Genomic DNA, 18,017 nt, shown 5'->3' on the forward strand with positions numbered 1-18,017 from the left:
GGTAGATTAGGGCATTTTGAAATTAGCATACCTTATGATATGCATGCGTGCATTCATGCATCTGTTAACATGCACCGGGCTCGGTACATCATGCTAACCGCATTCGTATTTTCAAAATTCCAAAATTGAATACATGAATTAGTTGGTTGCATATCGTATGCCATATCCAGGTTAACCGAGCCTAACTAGGATTGCACCTTGCATGTGTTGCATTAGGCAAAATAACATGAACTAGGACATGCATGTTTGCTAACTAGTTTACTGTTTTGGCGCGGAGTACAATGTAAGTCTTTTTGCTTTAGCATCCAGCATGCGTGTGAATGTTGCCATAATAGTATGCCTGCCATGCGGCTAAGTGCTTACATGAGATAAACTGCTTGAATGCCTGTGGGTGAAGGTCGAATTGCCTAAATTGGAATAATGCATTAAAACTGTGAGTTTTAAGCCCACTAGATAGTGGCAAAATCATCTTTTCTAAAAAGCCCACTTGAGGGTGGCAAAATCTGCATTTTAGCCTACTTGCGAGTAGCAAACCATTTTCAAAACAAACATGAAATGTTTTGTTCCAATTTGGGCGATTTGGTCTATACTTGTTTGCTGTGCGCATAACATAGTAATTCAAGGCTAATAACCGGAATAAGAACACATAACGTTTTCAAAATTGGATATCACGGTTAGTAGAGGCCGGTCTTCGGACCGGGCGAAAGGGGGTGCTCATAGCTGACCTTCCCCGATCGTACCCAAGCTCCCGAGCCGAGACAACTCCGGTGATGACGGACATGTGGCCTTCGGCACCGAGTCAGGGTTTCCTAAATTCTCCCATTTTAAAATATTTAGGTGGCGACTCTGTATCTGGCAAAGCAGTCCATGTTTGGCACTACTTTTTCAAAAATCTGTTTCTCAAAACGATTTGCCAGATTTGGACTCTTTGTTTCAGATTAAGAACCGTGACACAAATCGAGTCCGAACTGTAGCATGAGGCCCACGCGGGCGCTGTTACAAAGGTCTTGCAACTGTTCTTTTAATTCTTTCATTTCTGCTGTAGCCATCCTGTAGGGAGTTTTAGAAATAGGCTGGGTGCCTGGCACGGTTTCAATAGTAAACTCTATCTCCCTGTCTACCAATTCCCCTGGTAATTCATTTGGAAACACATCTGGGAATTCTCTAACAATGGGAATACCATTCAATTCAACATTCACGGATTGTTCAGTCAATACATAACACAAATAACCCTGGCATCCCTTCCTGATCAATTTACATGCTTTCATTGCAGATATCAAATATGGTGGAGGTACTACCCCATTTCCCACAAACACAATTTCTTCCTGTTCTGGTGGTTTAAACACAACCCTCTTTGTCACACAATCTATAGTAGCACAATATTTGGTCAACCAATCCATGCCCAAAATTACATCGAAGTGTCTAAAGTTTAAGGGCAACAAATCTACATATAGGGTAGCATCCTCAATATGCATGTCACAAAACCGATATATATAGTCACATAACACAGATTCCCCCGACGGAGCAGACACACATAACAAATATGGCAACAATTCTAGGGGTCTTTTCAGTCTAGATGCAAATGCATATGTCACAAATGAATGCGTTGATCCAGAATCAATTAACACAAAAGCATCCTGATTACATATCGAGATAGTACCTGAGACAACGGCATTGGCATTCCGTGTATCACCCGGAACGAGTGCAAAGACTCTCCCTTGTCTCACTGTATCCCCAGTAGTAGCAGATCTCAAAGTGTTTCCCGGCTTCGGGATCGATGCAGTGGAGCTAGCAGCTATCTTCCCACTATTCTGATTACAATCTCGGGCTATATGCCCTTGTTTCCCACACTTAAAACAGGCTCCTGATGTACGGTAACAGACTCCACGGTGCTTTTTGCCACAAGTGTTGCACATGGGAGCTGTGTCTCGGGAAGAACTGGAAGTAGTTGAGGAGCCCGTGTTTTGCTTTTTCAAGAATTTCTTCTTCGAAAAGAAGCCTTGTCTTTTGTTGCTTTTCCATTCGATTGTTGGCTTAGCTTGCCTAGCTATGTTAGCCTCTGATATGATGGCCCGGTCAAGCACCCCGATGTAGGTCTCCAACTTCAGGACATTCACTCGCTCTAGGATGTCACTTCGGAGCCCACCTTCAAAATGCCTTGCCTTCTTATAATCAGTGTCAATTATGTGTGGTGCAAACCTGGCCAATTCAGTAAATTTGGCCTCATACTCAGCTACAGTCATGCTGTCTTGCTTGAGTTCCATGAACTCTGCCACTTTCCTGTCCCGGACACATTGCGGGAAGTACTTGTCATAGAAGATTTCCAAAAATTTCACCCAGTCAACATCCCTGTGGTTTTCTCGCATCAACATCCACCATCTTCTCGCTTCGTCTTCTAGCATAAAAGTGGCTAGAAGTACTTTCTGTGTATCCGAGCATGGAAATACTTCAAACAGTTTTTCGATCCCAAGAACCCAAGCTTCCGCTTTCAAAGGATCCAGTCCACCATGAAACTGTGGTGGTTTCATTTTCTTGAACTCCTTGGTGAGAGCGATTATCCGATCATCATTTTGATTATCTGGCACGGGTGGTGCCGGAGGTGGAGGTGGCGGGTGTGGTTGCTGCCACTGTTGTTGCCACTCCTGTTGCTGTCTCAAAGCTTCTGCCATTTCCTGAATCAGTCTTTCCATTCTGTCCAGTCTGGCAGTAGAGGATTCCTCTAACTCATCACCTCTGGTTCTCACCATCTGATTAAACTTGCATTATATTCCATACCAAAGGTACACAAGTACACATACACTAAGGAGCACACATTTCCAGATAATTTGTAATGCAAGTAGTTCACAACTTACACATATAATTATTCATAACAAAACATTTAAGCATATAATCAATGCTTCCAAACTCGCACTTATCACATGAATGCATCCTATATCTTATCTAGACGCTTATTGCTCTTTTTGGACAAGTGTGTGAGTTATTAACTCGTGCTCTAATACCACTCTGTCACGACCCCAACCCGCCCCCGTGGGTTAAGGACGTAACCGGCCAGTAATCGTGAGATTACCTACGGCCTCAAACTGTCGGAAACGTATTTTAACAGAGTTAATGGGGGCCAAACGGAAGCAAAATTAAAAACTTTGTCCATAGAGCCGTGCTTATATGCACATCAAACAAACCATACTCAGATACGTTAATAACTCACATCAAAAGTACGGTTTCACAAAATTCGTTACAGACAGGATCGTCCAAAACGAGTCAACCTATAACAGACTATGTACAGACATGCACTAGGTCCTTGCCAACAAGACGAAACATAGGTACATAGTGAAAGGGCAAGGATGGTCTCATGCGCGAGGCACAAGGCTGACTCTCCCAAAACTCCTGTTGTTTCTAGCAGACTTCACTGGGGCTGGGTTTGGACTTCCCTTGGCTCACCTACAAATACATGAATGAGCGTGAGCGATAGCCCAGTGAATAATATCAAATATAACAGTTACATAACAATATGTAGAACAACATGCTCCAAACGGCCTTGGGCCCAATTCATACTTCTGTTTAACAACAAAATATATGTATAACTATACGAAATGCAAGTCAAGTAACTGTAGTTCCAAACATTCTGGCCTTTGGCCCATTCAGATTTCCATTCATGTCAAAACGGCCTTCGGCCCATTCATTCATGTCGAAACGGCCTTCGGCCCATTCATTCTTATCAAAACGGCCTTCGGCCCATTCATTCTTATCAAACAGCCTTCGGCCCATTCATTCTTATCAAAACAGCCTTCGGCCCATTCATTCTTATCAAAACGGCCTTCGGCCCATTCATTCATGTCAAAACGGCCTTTGGCCCATTCATTCATGTCAAAACGGCCTTTGGCCCATTCATTCTTATCAAAACGGCCTTCGGCCCACTCTTTCATGTCAAAACGGCCTTTGGCCCATTCATTCATGTCAAAACGGCCTTTGGCCCATTCATTCATGTCAAAACGGCCTTTGGCCCATTCATTCTTATCAAAACGGCCTTCGGCCCACTCTTTCATGTCAAAACGGCCTTTGGCCCACTCATTCATTTATTCTTGTCAGACTTTTGTCCACAATCCCGATTAACAACTCATAATATTTATAGGGGAATAACAATTGGACATTGACAAGTTTTCAAATATTGATATTACTCACAGTGATCGGCTTGTGGATGCGCCCTGGAGCTTGACCCTACACATTTCATGAATACAAAAGGGTCACTAACAGTTCAATCCGTTCTTTAATTCACATATACCTCTTTAGGCTTTGTTCTTATCTCATTAACTCATTTACAATGCTTAACATATGCCTAAGAGTGCTTACAAGTGAAAGGGAACGGAAAACGAATCACAGAATGCATGAACAAAATTCCAGGAAACAGGGTCCCCGCTCGAGCGTAAACTTCTCCGCTCGAGCGGACCCTTAAGGCCTGCAGAAGTACTGGTTGCACGAAAGATGAGCTCGAGCGTGGGATAGAGCGCTCAAGCTGAAGGCCTGTCTACGAAAATCCACGCTCGAGCGTGGAGTGTCCCGCTCGAGCGGACATCCAACTCTGCAAAAATGCTGGGAGCACGATTTTCCCGCTCGAGCGGCCATTACCCTGCTCGAGCGGACCTCAAAAATCTGGGTTTCCCAGATCGTGTTCTTGAGCTCCAAATCGGTTTTCCATCCACATTTCTTGCATGCAATGGTTCAAATTACACATTTACACATGCTAACATGCTACTAATGCAAGATTACAACATTAGGAAAGCTCAATTACATGGATTACATGCATGTCCCAAAATATCTCAAACCCATCATCAACATGCTCAAATTCAAACATCCAAGACTTATACTCCCATGATTTGTACATGCATGTGGGAGATGCTCATCATTCTCAACTTAGATGGTACAAATGGTGATTACAACATGAGCTTTAACCAAAACTCTACATGAATCATGTGTTTCAAGCTCAAACATGCAAATTCAAAGTAATTTCTTACATGCATGAGTTCCAAGACTTCAAACTCAACAAAAATCAACTCATTACATGTTCCTGATCACAAACAACCTTTGAACTTACAAATTACAAGTAAGAGTCCATGAATTCACTTACCTAAGAGCTTCAAATTCCCACAAGCTCTAGCCAAATCTTGAGCTAGATCTTCAAATTCCCAAGTCTTGAGCCCAAATTACACAAATCTCTCCCTTTTTCTCTCCATGGCCGGCTTCTCTCTCACTCTCAATTGTCTAACTCAGATTTTGAGTTTTAAGAGGGCTAAAGGAGAGTGCAATACAAATATACAACAAGCCCCACTAACAAATATTTTAATATAAAATAATGGGGTACTTAATTTATCAATTTAATCAGTTTAAATTGACCAGAATCAAATTCCAATTAAATTTCACCGTAGGCTCTAAAAATTATGCCAACCACAATGGCGTAATTAATTTCGGTTTCCGTGGCCGATAAGGCCCTCAATTAATTTTCCAAAGCAGACTACTCAAACAGATATTCCTACGATGAACAGATAAAATTTCAAACCACATATTTTCACATAGTAGAACACCAAATCATATCAAAATACATAATCACATTATGTTAAGGACCAATTAACATATTACGGAACAGGGGTATTACAGATCAAAACATGGTTTTATCTCAAGAACATAAGAACATCATTTTCTTTTTTTCTAAGGCAAACTTTAAATCAATGCATGGTTCATGAATCATGCTAGATCATGCAATGCAATCGGATCAACAAAAAGAACAACAAGAGTAAATCAAGATTCTAACCTCAAGGCACGGATTAAATGGCTCAAACTCTAAAGATCAAGCTTGGGATCTAGCTCTCTCACTCTAACTCCCTCTCCTTTTCCTAGAGCTTCTCTCTCTACCATGCAAGAGATATGACACAAAATGATATAATTCTAACTCTGCCGGTTGACTAAACCCTCTGCTGGGACACGTGGCAACCGCTGGTTGGATCTCCTCAAAAAGGTGATAGATTGATAAGACAAGAGCATGACCAAGTGTAAGCAACAAGTAAGGTGACATGAGCACTTTGGCGGGTAATGATCTCGGCTAGAAAAAAGCTTCGCCAAAAAGGGTCTCAATGATCTCGGCTAGGAAGGACAACACTTGGCCTAGCTGTGCCACACCTTGGTCTAGGTGGTACCAGTCCAGGGACAAGATCACTTTGGTATAACATCTCGGCCTAGATAATACACATCTCGGCCTTGGTGATGATGAACACCTCAGCCTAGATAATGACATCTCGGCTAACATGTCAAGGTGAGGGTAAAGGTCAACCAAAGTGGTTCCAAGATGGTCCTAAGTGTAAGAAGTTCAAAGGTGTAACCTAGGTTTAAGATGACCTCGGCTCAACTCATACCAAGCAAGGAACAAAACATGCAAGCAACACTTAAATGAAACTAATCAAAATCTGCATAGATGCAAGCCTAATCAATACAAGGATCATGCAAGAATGTACGTAAGCATGACTAGGATAAAGTGAGGTTTGCTACAATTTACTAGGAATTTGCAGAATAATTTACTGAATGGTTACTGAGAATTTACTGAGTAATTTACTAAGAATTTACTGGGAAATTGTTGGGTTACTTACTGAGAATTTATTGAGTAATTGAGTGAGAATTTACTTGCAATTTACTGAGTAATTTACCAAGTAGTTTACTAAGAATTTTCTGAGAATTTTTTGCGAATTTACTAAGTAATTTATTGAATATTTGCTGAGAATTTTGTCAGAATTTTCTAAGTAATTTACTAAGTAATCTACTGAGTAATTTTCTAAGAATTCACTGGGAATTTATTGAGTAATTTACTAAGTAAATTATAGAGAATTTATTGAGAATTTATTTTGTAAATTATTTTAATTTACTGAGTAATTTACGTAGAATTTACTGAGAATTTACTATGTAATTTTTTGGTAACTTACTAAGTAATTTACTAAGTAATTTGTTGAGAATTTACTCGGAATTCACTGAGAATTTATTGGTAACGTACTAAGTAATTTACTAAGTAATTTATTAAGAATTTACTCGGAATTTACTAACTTAATTATTGAGAATTTAATGGGAATTTGCTAGGTAATTTATTGAGCATTTACAGAGTAATTTAGTGAGAATTTACTTACAATTTACTGTGTAATTTACCAAGTAGTTTACTGAGAATTTATAGGGAATTTACTAATTAATTTACTTAGATTTTTTTGGGAATTTACTGAATATTTTTTGAGAATTTACTCAGAATTTTCTCAGTAATTTACTGAGTAATTAATTGAGTAAATTTTTGAGAATTACTGGGAATTTCTGAGTAATTTACTAAGTAATTTATAGTGAATTTACTGCAAATTTACTGAGTAATTTATATAGAATTTACTGGAAATTTATTGAGAATTTATTCTATAATTTATTTTAATTCACTAGGAATTTACTTAAAATTTAGAGAGTAATTTACTAAGAATTTACCTGAAATTTACTAAGTAATTTACATAGAATTTACTGAGTAATTTACTGAGTAATTTATTGGAAATTTACCCAGTAACTTACTGTGTAATCTATTCAATAATTTATTGAGAATTTACTCAGAATTTACTAGGAATTTACAGAGTGATTCATAAAGAATTTACCGAGTAATTTACTAAGAAATTAAAGGGAATTTACCGGGAAATTTACTAAGAATTTATTGGAAATTTGCTGGGTAATTTATAGAGTATTTATAGAGTAATTTAGTGAGAATTTAAAGGGAATTTACTAATTAATTTACTTAGATTTGTTTGGAAATTTACTGAATATTTTTTGAGAATTTACTCAGAAATTTCTGAGTAATTTACTAAGTAATTTACTGAGTAGTTAATTGAGTAAATTTTTGAGAATTCACTGGGAATTTTTGAGTAATTTACTAAGTAATTTATAGTGAATTTACTGAGTAATTTATATAGAATTTACTAAGAATTTATTCTATAATTTATTTTAATTCAGTAGGAATTTACTGAAAATTTAGAGAGTAATTTACTAAGAATTTTCCAAAAATTTACTGAGTAATTTACATAGAATTTACTGAGTAATTTATTGAAAATTTACCCAATAATTTACTGTGTAATCTATTGAGTAATTTATTGAGAATTTACTAGGAATTTACTGAGTGATTCATAAAGAATTTACTGAGAATTTAAAGGGAATTTACCGGGCAATTTACTAAGAATTTACTGGGAATATATTGGGAATTTTTTGAGAAATTTACTGAGTAATGGACTGAGAATTTACTGAGAATTTATTGGAAATTTACTGTGCAATTTACAGAGAATTTACTAGGAATTTGCATAGAATGTACTGGGAATTTACTATGTAATTTACTGAGAATTTACTAGGAATTTATTGAGTAATTTACAAGGAATTTACTGGGAATTTAGGGAGTAATTTACTAAAAATTTATTGGGAATTTTCTGAGTAATTTGCTGGGAATTTGATGAGTAATGTACTGAGAATTTATTAAAAATTTATTGAGAATTTTCTGAGTAATTTACTTCAAATTTACTAAGTAATTTACTGAGAATTGACTAGTAATTTACTGAGTGATTTATTGAGAATTTTCTGAGAATTTACTCGGAATTTACTGAGCAATTTACAAAGAATTTACTAAGAATTTACTGGGAATTTAAAATTTAATTTACTGAGAATTTATGAAGTAGTTGACTGATAATTTACTGAGTAATTTACTGAAAATTTACTGTGTAACTTACTGAAAATTTACTAAGTAATTGACTGAGAATTTACTAGGAATTTACTGAGTAATTTACTGAGAATTGATTAAGAATTTAATGAGAATTTACTAGGATTTTACCGAATAATTTACTAAACGTTTATCGAGAATTTACTAAGAATTTACTTAGTGATTTACTAGAATTTACTTCGTAATTTACTGAAACTTTACCCAGCAATTTACTGAGAATTTATTAAGAATTTATTGAGAATTGACTGGGAATTAACCGAGTAATTTACTGTGAATTTACGCGTAATTTACTTCGTAATTTACTGAAACTTTACCTAAGAATTTACTAGGATTTTACTGAATAATTTACTGAATGTTTATCGAGAATTTACTGAGTAATTTTTTGAGAATTCACTCAGTGATTTACTGAGTAATTTACTGGGTAATTTATTGAGGATTTACAGAGTAATTTAGTGAGAATTTACTTGCAATTTACTGTGTAATTTACCAAGTAGTTTACTGAGAATTTACAGAGAATTTACTAATTAATTTACTTAGATTTTTTGGGAATTTACTGAATATTTTCTAAGAATTTACTCAGAATTTTCTGAGTAATTTACTAAGTAATTAATTGAGTAAATTTTTGAGAATTCACTAGGAATTTATTGAGTAATTTACTAAGTAATTTAGAGTGAATTTACTGTGAATTTAATGGGTAATTTATAGAGAATTTACTGGGAACTTATTGAGAATTATTCTATAATTTATTTTAATTCACTAGGAGTTTATTGAAAATTTATAGAGTAATTTACTAAGAATTTACATGAAATTTACTAAGTAATTTATTGAGTAATTTATTGGAAATTTACCCAGTAATTTACTATGTAATCTACTGAGTGATTTATTGAGAATTTACTCGAAATTTACTGGGAATTGACTAAGTGATTCATGAATAATTTACTAAGTAATTTACTGAGAATTTAAAGGGAATTTATCGGGCAATTTACTGAGAATTTACGGGAAATTTATTGCGAATTTTCTAAGAAATTTATTGAGTAGTGGACTGAGAATTTATTATGCAATTTACAGAGAATTTACTGGGAATTTGCTTAGAATGCACTGGGAATTTACTATGTAATTTTCTGAGAATTTACTAGGAGTTTATTGAGTAATTTACTAGGAATTTAGGAAGTAATTTACTTAAAATTTATTGACAATTTATTAGCAATTTTTTGAGTAATTTACTGGGAATTTGATGAGTAATGTGCTGAGAACTTATTAAGAATTTTCTGAGTAATTTACTCCGAATTTACTCAATAATTTACTACGAATTTACTCGTAATTTACTAAGTAATTTTCTAAGAATTTATCGGGAATTTTTTTAGAATTTATTCGGAATTTATAGAGCAATTTACTAAGAATTTACTGAGAATTTAAAATTAATTTACTGAGCATTTACTAAGTAATTGACTGAGAATTTCCAGGGAATTTACTGAGAAATTTACTGGAAATTTACTGAGTAATTTACTGAGAATTGATAAAAGAATTTAACGAGAATTTACATGTAATTTACTGAAACTTTACCCAGTAATTTACTGAGAATTTACTAGGATTTTACTAAATAATTTACTGAATGTTTATCGAGAATTTACAAAGTAATTTACTGAGAATTTACTCAGTGACTCCCTGAGAATTTTCTGGGAATTTACGGAGTAATTTACTGAGAATTTATTGAGTTAATTACTGAGAATTTATTGGGAAATTGCTGGGTTATTTACTGAGAATTTATTTAGTAATTTAGTGAGAATTTACTTGCAATTTACTGAGTAATTTACAAAGCAGTCTACTGAGAATTTTTTGAGTAATTTTCTTAGAATTTTTTGTAAATTTACTGAGTAATTTACTAAGTAATTTTCTAAGAATTCACTGGGAATTTACTAAGTAATTTATAGAGAATTTACTACGAATTTACTGAGAATCTACTGGAAATTTATTGAGAATTTATGCTGTAATTTATTTGAATTTAATGAGCAATTTATTAAGAATTTACTGAGTAATTTATTGAGAATTTACTAGGAATTTACAGAGTAATTTATTGAGAATTTACTTGGAATTTACTGAGTGATTTATTGAGAATTTACAAGGAATTTAGTGGGCATATTACTGAGAATTTTCTGAAAATTTATTGGGAAATTTACTGAGTAATGGATTGAGAATTTACTGAGAATGTATTGGGAATTTACTGTGCAATTTAAAAAGAATTTACTGAGAATTTTCTGAGTAATTTACAAAGAATTTACTGGGAATTTGCTGAGAATATTTCAGGGAATTTACAATGTAATTTACTGAGAATTTACAGGAATTTATTGAGTAACTTATAAGGAGTTTTGTTAGGAATTTAGTGAGTAAATTACTGAAAATTTACCAAAAATTTTATGAGTAATTTACTAGGAATTTACTCAGTAATTTACTGAGTGATTTATTGAAAATTTACTGAACAATTTACAGAGAATTTATTGGGAATTTAAAAATTAATTTACTCGAAATTTACTGAGCAATTGACTGAGAATTTTCTGAGTAATTTACTGGGAATTTACTCGGAATTTAGTGAGAATTTACTGGGAATTTATTGTGTAACTTCCTGAGAATTTACTGAGTAATTGATTGAGAATTTAATGGGAATTTACTAAGAATTTACTAAGTAATTTATTGAGAATTTATTGAGAATTGATTGGGAATTAACTGAGTAATTTACTAAGAAATTCTAGGGAATTTATTGAGTAATTTACGAAGAATTTATTGAAAATTGACTGGGAATTAACGGAGTAATTTACTGGAAATTTAATAAGTAATTTATTGAGAATTTACGTGTAATTTACTTCGTAATTTACTGAAACTTTACCCAGTAATTTACTGAAAATTTACTAGGATTTTACAGAATAATTTACTTAATGGTTATCAAGAATTTACTGAGTAATTTACTGAGAATTTACTTAGTGACTTACTGGGAATTTACGGAGTAATTTACTGTGCAATTACTGAGTTAATTAGTGAGAATTTACTGGGAAATTGCTTGGTTATTTACTGAGAATTTATTTAGTAATTTAGTGAGAATTTTCTTGCAATTTACTGAGTAGTTTACCAAGTAGTTTACTGAGAATTTTTTGAGTAATTTTTTGATAATTTTTTTGCGAATTTACTGAGCAATTTACTAAATATTTTTTGAGAATTTTGTCAGAATTTTCTGAGTAATTTACTAAGTAATCTACTGAGTAATTTTCTGAGAATTCACTGGGAATTTACTGAGTAATTTAATAAGTAATTTATAAAAAATTTACTACGAATTTATAGAGTAATTTACTAAGAATCTACTGGAAATTTATTGAGAATTTATTCTGTAATTTATTTGAATTTACTGAAAATTTGCTGAGTAATTTATTGTGAATTTACTGAGTAATTTATTGAGAATTTACTCGGAATTTACTGAGTTATTCATTGAGAATTTACTGAGAATTTACAATGAATTTAGTGGGCAATTTACTGAGAATTTACAGGGAATTTATTGGGAATTTTTTGAGAAATTTACTGAGTAATGAACTGAGAATTTACTAAGAATGTATTGGGAATTTACTTCGCAATTTAAAAAGAATTTACTGAGAATTTTCTGAGTAATTTACTAGGAATTTGCTGAGAATTTTCTGAGTAATTTACTAGGAATTTGCTGAGAATATTTCTAAGAATTTACTATGTAATTTACTGAGAATTTTCAGGGAATTTATTGAGTAATTTATAAGGAATTTACTTGGAATTTAGTGTGTAATTTACTGAAAATTTATTAACAATTTACTGGGAATTTGATGAATAATTTACTGAGAATGTATTAAGAATTTTCTGAAAATTTTCTGAGTAATTTACTGAAAATTTACTCAATAATTTATTGAGAATTTACTGAGTGATTTATTGAGAATTTACTGAACAATTTACGGAGAATTTATTAGGAATTTAAAAAGTAATTTACCCGGAATATACTTAGTAATTGACTGATAATTTTCTAAGTAATTTACTAGGAATTTACTCGGAATTTAGCGAGAATTTGCTGGGAATTTACTGTGTAACTTACTGAGAATTTACTAAGTAATTGATTGAGAATTTAATAGGAATTTACTAAGAATTTACTGAATAATTTATTGAGAATTTATTGAGAATTGATTGGGAATTAACTGAGTAATTTACTGCGAATTTAATGAGTAATTGACTGAGAATTTTTAGGGAATTTGCTGAGTAATTTACTAAGAATTTATTAAGAATTGACTAGGAATTAATCGAGTAATTTACTGGGAATTTACTGAGTAATTTACCAAGAATTTACGTGTAATTTACTTCGTAATTTATTGAGAATTTATTAGGATTTTACTGAATAATCTACTGAATGTTTATCGAGAATTTACTGAGTAATTTACTGAGAATTTACTCAGTGACTTACTGAGAATTTACCGGGAATTTACGGAGTAATTTACTGAGAATTTATTGAGTTAATTACTGAGAATTTATTGGGAAATTACTGGGTTATTTGCTGAGAATTTATTTAGTAATTTAGTGAGAATTTACTTGCAATTTACTGAGTAATTTACCAAGTAGTTTACTTAGAATTTTATGAGTAATTTTTTGCAAATTTACAGAATATTTTTGGAGAATTTTGTCAAAATTTTCTGAGTAATTTATTAAGTAATCTACCGAGTAATTTTTTGAGAATTCACTGGGAATTTACTAAGTAATTTACTAAGCAATTTATAGATAATTTACTACGAATTTACTGAGAATCTACTGAAAATTTATTGAGAATTTATGCTATAATTTATTTGAATTTACTGAGTAATTTACTATGTAATTTACTGAGCAAGTTATTTGGAATTTACTCAGAATTTACAAGGAATTTAGTGGGCAATTTACTGAGAATTTACTGGGAATTTATTGGGAACTTTTTGAGAAATTTATTGAGTAATGGACTGAGAATTTACTGAGAATGTATTTGGAATTTACTATGCAATTTAAAAATAATTTTCTGAGTAATTTACAAAGAATTTACTGCGAATTTGCTCAGAATATTTCTGGGAATTTACTATGTAATTTTCTGAGAATTTATTGAGTAATTTATATGGAATTTGCTGGGAATTTAGTAAATAATTTACTGAAAATTTATTGACAATTTACTGAAAATTTGATGAGTAATTTACTGAGAATTTATTAAGAATTTACTGAAAATTTTCTGAGTAATTTAATGAGAATTTACTCAGTAATTTACTGAGAATTTAATGAACAATTTACTGAGCAATTGACTGAGAATTTTCTGAGTAATTTACTGGAAATTTACTTGGAATTAAGTGAGAATTTACTTGGAATTTACTGTGTAACTTACTGAGAATTCACTAAGTAATTGATTGAGAATTTAATGGGAATTTACTGTGTAATTTACTGAGAATTTATTGAGAATTGATTGGGAATTAACTGAGTAATTTTGTCATAACCCGAACCCGCCCCCGTGGGTTAAGGACATAACTGGCCAGTAATTATGAGATTACCTACGGCCTCAAACCAAACCAAACCAAACCAAACGTATTTTAACAGAGTTAATGAGGGCCAAACGGAAGCAATTTAAAATTTTGTCCATAGAGCTGTGCTTACATGGCACATCATAACAAACCATACATCTGCATATTAATAACTCACAACAAAATATGTACTACATAAGGTTCTGTACATACAGTGTCACGACCCCAAACCGCCCCTAGTAGTTTGGTGCCGTGATGGCCAGTAATCCGTGATTACCGTAGGCCAACTGCCAAAATTCACACACAATCAGAGTATAGATATAGGGGGCTCACAAGTGCAGAAGCAATAATCTAAAATATAAGTGGTCCATAAGAGCAGTGCAAAAGTCAAATGAAATGGCATACATCTTTACATAGCTTTACAACTTGGATACAAATAGAAATGAAGTACAAAAATACATCTTACATCTTGGAAAGAGGCTTCTCGAGCCGACATGTTCAAAATACATAAGCTTCAAAAATTGCCGACATAAACAAGTATACAAAACACGCATCTTGATCAAAAGGCTTCTCAAGCCGACGTATGCAACATACAAGTATTACAAATCGAGAAGCATAATTTTCAAGACTGCCGACGTAATTACAGGTTAGGCCGACATAATCAAAATCCAAAATAAGCTCCAGATTCACATCTAGGCGTCGCCGCCTTCTTGCTCATCACCTACATATAGAGAGAGAGAGTGAGCTTGGATACTCAGTGAATGGTATAAATAATAAAGGGGTTTGCATGAATAATAGCCGAAGTCCTTTCAAAACATTACAAGACAAAACTCTATATATATAACAAGGAATGGACCTCGCCCGTCTAACAGATCTTCAAAGTTTCAAGGGATACTTACTAGCATCACATATTACGAATAATAACATTTCGGCAAACATATCCACACAGTAACCGTCCGTGGCAAAACAAGACAAAGCGAGATAGGCATCTCAAACAAGGGTGCTACGAAAGTTTAGAGTCCTCTAGCACAAGGGACTTTCAAGACAAGATGTGCTGCGGAAGTTTAGAGTCCTCCAGCACAAGGGACTTTCAAAACAAGATGTGCTGCGAAAGTTTAGAGTCCTCCAGCACAAGGGACTTTCAAACGAGATGTGCTGCGAAAGTTTAGAGTTCCCCAGCACAAGGGACTTTCCGAGAAGGTCATTCAAACAAATATGATACGAGATACGAAACTAAGGACAATCATTCATGCTTAACAAATATGTTTCAAGACAAGCAAAGCAAAGTTCTTCAAAACATTGATAACATAACTTTATCAGAAATACCACTCACCTTGTTCTTCAAACGTCGAGGTCAGGCAAGTCCAAGTCCTGACAACACATGGCAAAGTCTATTGAATGCATTACTCAAAATAAATCTAGCACACATGCAAATGACCTCGGCATTCTTCAAAAACTAAGTCAATCAAGTTGCAACACAGTTTCTTATCCTTGGAAAAACACGCTGGGCAACTACCAGGTCTAGGTCGAGGTCCCACACCTCCTTGCCGAGGCGTAGCCTCGACGGCCACATTCAAAAGTGAAGTCGGGAAAAGTCTGGGTTTCCCTCTTGATAAACATGAAGAACATGAGCATAAAAAACTTGAAGAACATGAACATGAGGAAGATGAATGCAGAGATCAAAACTTATTATACAAAAGCTGAGATTTCATGCTATAACTACAAAAACGTGGACCTGGGTACCCACACTCAATGATCTTATCAAAACAAACACAAATACATGAGCTTCGATGCAAACTTTCGGATCAAACGAGGCTTTTCTTCAAAAATACATGAAAACCATTTTCTCTTTCTAAAACCAACTTTAAATCGATGAATGGTGTGCAAAACAGGTTTGATCGTGCAATGCAGCTAGATGACGAAGAAGAACAACAAGAATAGGTTAAGATTCTAACCTCAAAACTCGAATCTAACGGCTCAAGCTCTAACGATCAAGCTTGGAAGCCACCTTCTCTAGCTCAAATTTCTCCTCCTTTTAACTAGAGCTTCTCTCTCTAAAAAGGCAAGATTGATACAAAAATGAAATGCCTCACATGACAAACACTGACTTAATCCCTCTGTCGGGACACGTGGCATCGGCTGATTCGCTCAACTCAAAAAGGTGACTGACTTGACAAGACAAGACCAAGACAAAGCGTACTCAGCAAGCTAGGTGGCACAAACACACCGGCAAGTAACGACATCGGCTAACAACAAGACTCCGGCAATCAAGGGGCAAGGACAACGGCTTGGAAGGACAACACTTGACTAAACTGTGCCACACCCTGGCCTAGGTGTGCCACACCTCGGTCTAGGTCATACCATTCTAGGAACAAAATCACTCGTGCAAGGATCAAGGATCTAGAGCGCCTAGATATTAACATCTCGGCCCAGATGATGCACATCTCGGCCTAGGCAACGCGCACCTCGGCCTAGTGGTGACATCTCGACCAATATGCCAGGGCGAAGATGGGGGTCAACCAACGGGGTTCTAAGATAGTTCTAAGTGACAAAGGTTTCAAAGGTGCCTAGGCTTAAGACGACCTCGGCAACACACCAGGCAAGAACAAAGTATGCAAGCAATCATTCAAGCAAAACAAAACAAGATTTGCAAATGTAGATGTTGACACAAGATCGCCCATAAATGTATGCAAGTATGACTAAGTCAAAATGAGAGTTGTTACATACAGGATCATATAAGTCTAAGTCAACCCATCACGACTATATACAACAGATGCAAAGTCTTCGCCAACAAGACAGGATACAAATACATAACAAAAGGGCAAAGACGGGTCTCGTACGTGAGACACAAGGGCTGACTCTCCCAAAACCTTTGTTATTCCACATAGACATCACTGGGGCTGGGTTTGGACTTCCCTTGGCTCACCTACAAACACATGAATGAGCGTGAGCAAAAGCCCAGTGAATAATATCAATTAAAGAAGCTATACAGATGATATGTAGAACAATATGCTTCAAACGGCCTTAGGCCCAATTCATATTTCTATTTAACATATATACACAATTTAGGTCAAGTGACTGCGGTTCCAAACAAACTGGCATTTAGCCCATTCAAACTTTCATTTGTGTCAAAATGGCCTTTGGCCCATTCAGATAACAAAATGGCCTTTGACCCATTCATTCGTTCATGTCGAAACGGCCTCCGGCCCATTTATTCATGTCAAAACGGCCTCTGGCCCATTCATTCTATTATTTAGATCAAACTGGCCTCTGGCCCACCCATTTGGTATAGCAAACATTGTCCACCAATCGAATCAATGAACTTATAAAACTTACATAGAAGTAAGCAATTGGACAATAACATATTTTAGATATCTCTGTTAAGATATTACTCACAGTGATCGGTTAGTTGGTTTGCCCTGGAGCTCGACCCTACAAATTCCATGAACACAAAAGGGTCACAAATAATTCGATCCGTTCTAAATTCACATTTTCCTCTTTAGGCTTCATTCTTATCTCTTTAACTCAATTATAATGCTTAATGCATGCCTAAGAGTACTTGGAAGTGAAAGAGATTAGAAAATGAAACACAGAATGTCTTTTCAAAATTTCAGAAAATAGGGTCCCTGCTCGAGCGTGGACTTCCTCGCTCGAGTGGACCCTTGAGGCCTGCAAAAGTGCTGAATACGTCAAATTTACACTCGATCACGAACTCTGGCGCTCGAGCGGAA

The sequence above is a fragment of the Camellia sinensis genome, chromosome 14, assembly GCF_055761805.1.
Source record: "Camellia sinensis isolate YWXY chromosome 14, ASM5576180v1, whole genome shotgun sequence".
Lineage (NCBI taxonomy): Eukaryota > Viridiplantae > Streptophyta > Magnoliopsida > Ericales > Theaceae > Camellia > Camellia sinensis.